This window comes from Ailuropoda melanoleuca, unplaced genomic scaffold (genome assembly GCF_002007445.2).
Source record: "Ailuropoda melanoleuca isolate Jingjing unplaced genomic scaffold, ASM200744v2 unplaced-scaffold8390, whole genome shotgun sequence".
NCBI lineage: Eukaryota > Metazoa > Chordata > Mammalia > Carnivora > Ursidae > Ailuropoda > Ailuropoda melanoleuca.
This window is the reverse complement of record NW_023253759.1, coordinates 50,280-58,386: the sequence shown is the minus strand read 5'-3', so window position 1 is coordinate 58,386 and position 8,107 is coordinate 50,280.

Below are 8,107 nucleotides of genomic sequence, written 5' to 3'. Positions count from 1 at the left end.
TCTAGATGCCAATAGTACTTACCTCCTGTTGTGACAATCAAAATATATCTAAGACACTGCAAAGTATCAGGGAGGGCAGGGGTCACCTTGAGTTTAGAATCACTGAGTTAAGCCATCTTTAGCTTGCATTTTTAGTCACTCCCACTGTCGTTTAATTTGCATCTACTGACAAAGGATTCAGTCTGACTCCTTCCAGAAATAAGCCAAAAAAAAAAAATTCCTAATTCTACCTTCTTTAGTTGGTTTTCCACCTGCTCAGACCTTACCACACTCAATTATGCTTTTTGCTACCCCAATAAGAAAAACTTTTTTTTATCAAAGGTTTTCAAAGATGTGGATATGATAGCTAATTTTGTTTTAAGTGAAACAACTCCTGGTCTTCCTCTTGAAATTTTTATATTATCTATTTAATTAATATTATTAATTTATTATTTAATTATTTATATTATTTTTCCTTCATCCATGTACTGCCCCTTATGAATAGATTTCCACTGAGGACACAGCCTAGGTTTCCAGATTTGTCCCATCCCCTTCCGCACAACTTGTAGTCTTTCTCTCTTACTTTATGTTCTCCTTAGTCTCCCTTCTTCTCTTTGTTCCCTGTCTTCCTTAGGCATTCCATTCGCTACTGTGTGATGATGTTGAATTTTGCAGCACCATTTCTCACTACACTCCAGTAATCCAAACATGTTTCTGAGAGTTTACTGGATGTGAATATTACACAGCCGTCTCAGACCACAGCTCACAGTTTCTCTCCTCAGGTCAGCTCTTTTTCCCTTTAAACTTTTCTTCACTATGTAACTGTCCCTATTCTTCCAGGTTGTAAACTTACTTTTTCCTGGATCTCATTCTCCCACTTGTAACATCGCATCACTCCTTGAAGTAAACTAGTAAAATTTAAAGTCCTTAACATGACAGCCAAGCATATAGTATGGTCTGCTTTTATTTATACCTCTTGCTACTCTCTAGACAAAACCAGATTCTTCAACATTTATTAAGCTGGTAGGTATTTTCTATTTATTTTCTGATGCCCTTCACAGATAATCTATTCCAATGCAAATGCTATTTCCNTATTCCAGTGCAAATGCTATTTCCTCGAAAAGCCTTCCTAGAGGCTTAAGTTGAAATTTCTCCTTTTCCTAATGTTGCTGTATCACTTTGCTTGTATGTAGATGATGAGTTCTCCCAAAGTAAGAGTTTTTGTGTAGATCTTCTTCCCCTGCCATATTCAGTGTTCCTTGTATTCTCATGCCTCTTACGGATCTTTCACAGGATTGGTATATAGATGTGCACGGAATATTTTCACAAATGTGTTTTGGTATTAACTGATATATATTTCACTTCATATCTGTCATTTATTCAATCTTTTCACCTTATAATCTAACCGTGCACAGAGACCTTGAACTCTGCAAATCATAAGCCACTTACATAAACTTCATTTCAACATAGAACAAGAATATTTTATCTCATTAGTAATATAAGCTCATATTTAAGTCATGAAAATCAGTGCCAGTCATCAAACCAGCAAAAGCAAAGGGAATATAATAATCCTTTTGAATCATAACATAGAGAAAATGGGTTATTTGTTGTATTAAAAGTAAACCATATTTTGTTTACCAACTTTTTAAAAAAGTAATAGAAATAAAGTAATTAAAAGAGAGGAAATTTTCACTCTAATTCTATAAAATTAAGTAAATTTTGTCTGATCTACTTGAAATGCAGAGTAAGTAAAATAAATCATTAATGCAAAGATACACAGCTACAAGCCTATGACCTGAGTTTGGTATTTATCATTCCCATGATTTTTTAAAATAGGTTTACTGAATATGCATATGTCTACAAAGAAATATATAGCCTTGATTTGCATTTTTATTTAGTTTCTTTAGGTGATAGGTAACAGTGTCAAATGCATTTTTTTAAGTATAGAGTTTGTCATAATCTCCAAAGAGTAACAACTCCCCCTCTGTACATTTCTCACAAATTCTCTAACTCCACCTCTGGATGTGATTTCTCACAAATTCTCTAAATCGTGCTAAGACGCATGGACATCCTCACCTTGATTCACTTCCTTTGACTTCTAATGTGTTTTTCTCTCATTTATAGGTCTTGTCTAAGGCACAGTGTAATAATTGGATATGTATCTGGACACAGTTTGTTTCTGATATGTATCTTTTTCAGATATAGCCTACCTGATATAATGCATGTCAGAGATGTAAATTGAATTCTTCAGTTTTTCTGTTGTGGGGTTAATCTCTTTCAAGGAATGATATTTATAGATGCTTTTTTCTTTTGTCAAGTTGGAGTCGTACCATGGTTTTATCTAATTGATCAATTGAACTTTCGGAGAGCTAGTAATAGATGTCCTAGTTTCATCTTCCAATGGGGGTTATTATTAATACCTTCCACTACATATTCCCAATGGAACAAAGTAAGTAACATCCCACATTGTTGTCAATTACAAAAAGGACCATAGGAGAAAAAGGCAGGGTCATTTAATCCTTGGAGAGTGAGTAGAGTAAAATATGTTCTGTGAATTCTATACAACTGAACCAGCTACTCTAGGGAGAATTCTTCTTTCCTAAATGAGAAATGCTTTGGCTTTAATGGAAGGACATGGTGTGAACATGTGGTGGAAATGGAGGAAAGGGTAACTAATTAGAACTTAGAGGACATGGATTCATGTTTTCAGTTCTGTCAAAAACTAAGAATAAGTTATTGGACAAAGACTTAACTCTCTGAGCCTCAGTTTACTCTTGTCTAAATGATTTTAAATGTTTCCAGTATATTGAAAATAAAGAGAACTATTAACTTAATGCCTTTGTTTACAGTATTCAGCTTTGTGAATTTTTTTAAGTATAATGTTATTATTTAGAGCAGTTTTAGGTTCACAGCAAAATTGAGCAGAAGGTACAAGAGATCCCATATACCCCTTGCTCTCCCCCCAACAACATACATGGCCATTATCAGTGTCCCTACCAGAGAGGTACATTTGCTACCACTAATGAACCTTCACTGACACACCCTAATGACCCAAAGTCCATATATTACATTAGGGTTCGCTCTTGGGTATTGTACATTAATTTATGAATTTTGACAATGTATAATGCCATGTATCTGCCACTATAGTATCATTCAATTATTTACTTTTATATTTTTATAATTGTTACTTTATTATATACTGTATGGTGACTAATAGAACAGCTTTGTGAAATTTTAATGGTTTGCCATACTTCATTTTTATTAGGAATGAAACATTGTGAAAGATATTAGAATATGCTACCTCAAAATATGCCACTTTGGCATCTGCATCATTTGGGCCTGAGGCAACTGAGAAGAAGCAGATACAAGAAAAGCTCGCTGCCTTCTACCTATTTGCCTAAGAGCAGGAGACATATATTTGTAATGGTGTCCCCCTGTCCCCTCTCCACAAGGAAGGACAGAAGTTAATCACCACAGAGAAGTCTAGATCCTTTTCAGTGCAGAGAGGGAACCAAAGGAATCTAACAAAACTTACTAAAAGGCTAGTGACTTTATCTTTTATTAGTTCCGCCATATATTTGCCTTTCCACAATTTGCTGCCCTGGAAACTGAGACCTTTCCTTTGTCTTGTCACTTCTTTAAAATTTATAGTTCTAAACTGAGGGTTGATAAAGAGAGGTGGGTGGGAGATGGACTAAATTGGCGATGGGCATTAAGGAGGGCATTTGTCGTGTTGAGCATGGGTGTTGTATGTAAGTGACAAATCACTGAATTCTATCCTGAAAACAATATTACACTAGAATTTATATAAAAATTTGACAAAAAATAAAATAAAATGTATAGATCTTTTAAAATGTCATTTAAGACCAAATTCTAACCACCCCTTTGAGTTACTCCCTGTGTATGTGCAATGCACATGTTAATAACTCTCGCATGTTTTTCTCTTGTTTATCTGTATTTTGCTAGTTTAATGTACAGGGTCCTAGCCAGTAAACCTAGGATGGGTAGAAGAAAAAATGATTTTTTTTTTACTCTCCTACAGTTGTTAGTTGGAGTATCTTATATAGCCCCACAAACCAGTTTTTCAGAGTTAACCTGAGTTTGATATTTAAACTTCCCATGACTTTTTTTTTATAGTTTTACTCATAGGGATGTATCCACAAAGAAATAATACATAGCTTGGATTTGCACGTTTATTGAAGTCTTTTGCAACTTGCTGTTTTCCACTAAATAATTTATTTGGGACAGTTATCAATAGTCATGCATATAAGTGTTGCTACCTCAGCTTTCTTTTCACTTCCATTTGCATGATAAATGTTTTTCCATCCCTTTACATTTTTAAAAAAAATTTAATTTAAAATCAGTTTAACATATACTTATTATTGGTTTCAGTGGTTCAATTTAGTGATTCATCACTTACATGCAATACCCAGTGCTCGTTACTTCAGGTGCCGTCCTTAATGCCCATCCACTTACTTTTAATCTGCATGTGTCTTTAGTGAGTCTCTTGTAGGCAGCATATAGATGGGTCATGGTTTTTTATCCATTCTGTCACCCTTTGTCTTTTGATGCAGCATTTAGTTCATTTACATTTGAGGTAATTATTGATAGGTATGTACTTATTGCCAGAAGCCCTTGTTACTTGTTTTCTGGTTGTTTTTTTAATTGTTCTCTGCTCCTTCTTCTCTCGTTCTCTTACCTTGTGGTTTGATGACTTTATTATTATGCTTGGATTTCATTCTCTTCTTTGTTGTATGTCTATTACAGGTTTTGATTTGTGATTACTGTTAGGTTCATATATATCATCTTAGGCCTACAGCCATCTATATTAAGTTGATGGTCACTTCATTTTAATTACATTCTAAAAATACTAAATTTAACTCCCCACTTCCATTTACATATATGATGTAATTTTTTACATCCTTTCATGATTTTGGTCAATATAACTGATTTTTACTGCTTTTGTGTTTTAACCTCCTTACTGATTTTATATGTGATTAATCTACTACCGTTATTCTGTGTTTGCATTTACTTGTGAATATTTTTCCTTTTTTTCTTTTAACTGCTATTTGTGAACTTTCCTTTACATTCAAAGAATTGTCCTTAACCTTTCCTGTAAGGCTGCTTGAGTAGTGATGAACTCCTTTAACTTTTCTGTATCTGGGAAACTCTCTCTCCTTCTATTCTGAATGATAGCTTTCCTGGGTAGAGTGTTCTTGACACTGTAGGTTTCTTTTCCTTTTAGCACTTTGGATATCTGATGTCACTGCCTTCTGGCCTCCAAAGGTTCTGGTGAAAAATCAGTTGAAGCCTTACAGAGTTTCCCTGGTATGTAACTGTTCTCTTTTCTCTTTAAAATTCTTTACCACTTTACTTCTTGCCATTTTAATTATTATGTGTCTTGGTGTAGACCTTCTTGGGTTGATTTTGTTGGGAGCTCTCTGTGCCTACTGAGTCTGAGGTCTGTCTCCTTCACTAGATTAGAGAACTATTCAGCTGTTACTTCTTCCAGTATGTTTCCTGGGATCCTTATAATGTGAATGATTGTATGCTCGATGATGTCACTGAGTTTCATTAACCTATTCTCATTTTTATTCTTTTTTCTTTTTAGTTTGATTGCTTTCATTACCCTGGCTTCTGGTCCTTTCTTCTGCCTCCTCTAATCTGCTACTGATTCCCTTTAGTTATTGAGTTCCTCATCTCTGACTGATTCTTTTTTACATTTGTGATCTCTTTGTTGAAGGTCTCACGGAGATTCTCCTTTTCTCAAGTCCACTAAGTATCTTTTTACCATTACATTGAAGTCTTCATCAGATGTATTCCTTATCTCCATTTCACTAAGCTCTTTTGTGATTTTGTTCTGTTCTTTCATTTAGGACATAATCCTGTCTCCTTATTTTGTCTAACTCTCTGTTTAGGAAGGTCAGCTGTGTCTCCTGATCTTGAATGTAGTGACCTTATGAAGAAGTCATGTGGTGCCTGCCCTGTAGTGCAGTGCTACCTGGTCATCAGAACCAGACTCTCCATGGGTGTCTCCTGTGTGGGTCCATGTATCCTTGTGTTTTGACTGAGCCATGTTTGCTTTCAGTTCAGTTGGCTGCAGTGGCCCACTTTGCTGGCTGTGGAGCATAGGTCAGTGTTTGGACCCTGTGCTGTTGAGAGGTCTGAGGCCTCTGTGGGCTTATAGTTGGGCAGTGTCAGCAGTCAGACTAGCTGTCTGCACTCTGTCTGTCATAGTTTCTTGCATACTGAACTGCAGAGAACTCTCCCTGTGTTGCCTCCTGAGAGATTTTTGTTGGTTGGCAGGGCTGGCATTCATAACACAACTCTGTAGACACCGTGATTTTAGGACTTCTGATCTCCAGAATTGTAAGAGATAATTTTATTTGCTTTAAGCTCCTCTGTTGGTGGGGATTTGTTATAGCAGCAATAAGATTCATACGTTTATTTTACACTTTAGGTTATAAACCATTACTACTACATTTATTTTATTTCCAAAATTGTTGAGCTTTCTCAGTTGGGAGCTCCTTCCGTTGGTTACTATGTCACTTTGATATATTCCCCAACAGCGTGGTTTTTTTTTTTTTTTTTAATTTGTATGCTTTGTTTTGAGCATTTTATATTCTGGTACTATAAGATATCCAATGCTCATTTTGTATATTTCCTGGACCACTACTAGAATCTAAGAAGCCCTGGTCCTTTTTCTTGTACAATGGTATTAGAAACCATTGTGATTAACACTAGGTGTGTTTATTGCCACAGGCTGTCATTGCCCTAGGCCCTCTCAGCCAACAGAGTGAGGGACTATATGCCTGTACAGCAACCTTCACATACACACATATCTATAAATCTTTCTGTCTGTAACAGTCTGCATCTATATTGAGTTAAACATGAATTTATACTGATGTCTCCAGCTTTAATCCATTATCTCATGGATCATTCTAGCCTCTTCACTTAATCTGTAAACTCCCACTCCAGCATTGAGAAGCTTGGCTACCATAATTCATTTACTTAATTATTCAATTCTAGTAGATACATATATAGCAGTGTCAAAATTGTTAACCCATACTCCATGGGAGACAACTCTGTACTAGAATATAGTGCTTAGGAGCAGTTCTTTTTTGCCATTAGTCTTAGAGATTCCACTAATTTCCAAAGTTACTTAGCTAAGCCCCCTTTCTCCTATCTCCTTAAATAAGTCATTTCATACATTTGTTACATTTTGGGTGGTCACAGTTTACATTCCATCCTGGAATCTTTTACCTTCCTGAATGACTTTTTTAAAAAAAATTGCCTAAAGTTCATTCTTGTGCTCTAAAGTTCTGTGGGTTTTGATAAATCCATAGTGTCATATATCCATCACTGCAGTATTTCACAGAAAAATTTCACATGCTAAAATATCCCGTTTGCTTCACTTATTCAACCCTCCCCATATCGCTGTCGACCTTTGGCAAGGTACCGATTTTTTTTTTACTGTTTTTAAAGTTCTGTCTTTCCCAAAATTTCATACATTTGAGATCACTTATTATTTTCTTAAATATTTTATTTATTTATTTGACAGAAACAGCCAGCAAGTGAGGGAACACAAGCAGGGGGAGTGGGAGAGGAAGAAGCAGGCTCCCAGCAGAGGAGCCTGATGTGGGGCTAGATCCCAGGACTCTGGGATCATGCCCTAAGCTGAAGGCAGACACTTAATGACTGAGCCACCTGGGAGCCCCTTGAGATCACTTAGTATGTAGCCTTTTTAGACTGGCTTCTTTCACTTAGCAGTATGCATTTAAGATTCATCCATATATAAAGGCCTTAATAGCTCATTTCCTTATATTGTCAAAAAATATTCTGTTGTGTGAATGTGCCACAGTCTGTTTATCCACTCACCCATTGAAGGACATTGTGGTTGCTTCCAGCTTTTGCTTTTAGGATGAAACTCTTAAAAACATTCCTGAGCATGTTTTTGTTTGGGCATGTTTTCCAATGTTACATAAATACTTAGGAATATGATTGCCAGGTCAAAAGGTAAGAGTATGTTTAGCTTTGTAAGAAATTGCCAAAGACTTCCAAAGTACAATTTTGTTTTTCCACAAGCAATAAATAAGTGTTCCTATTCCACTTCATCAGCAGCATTTAG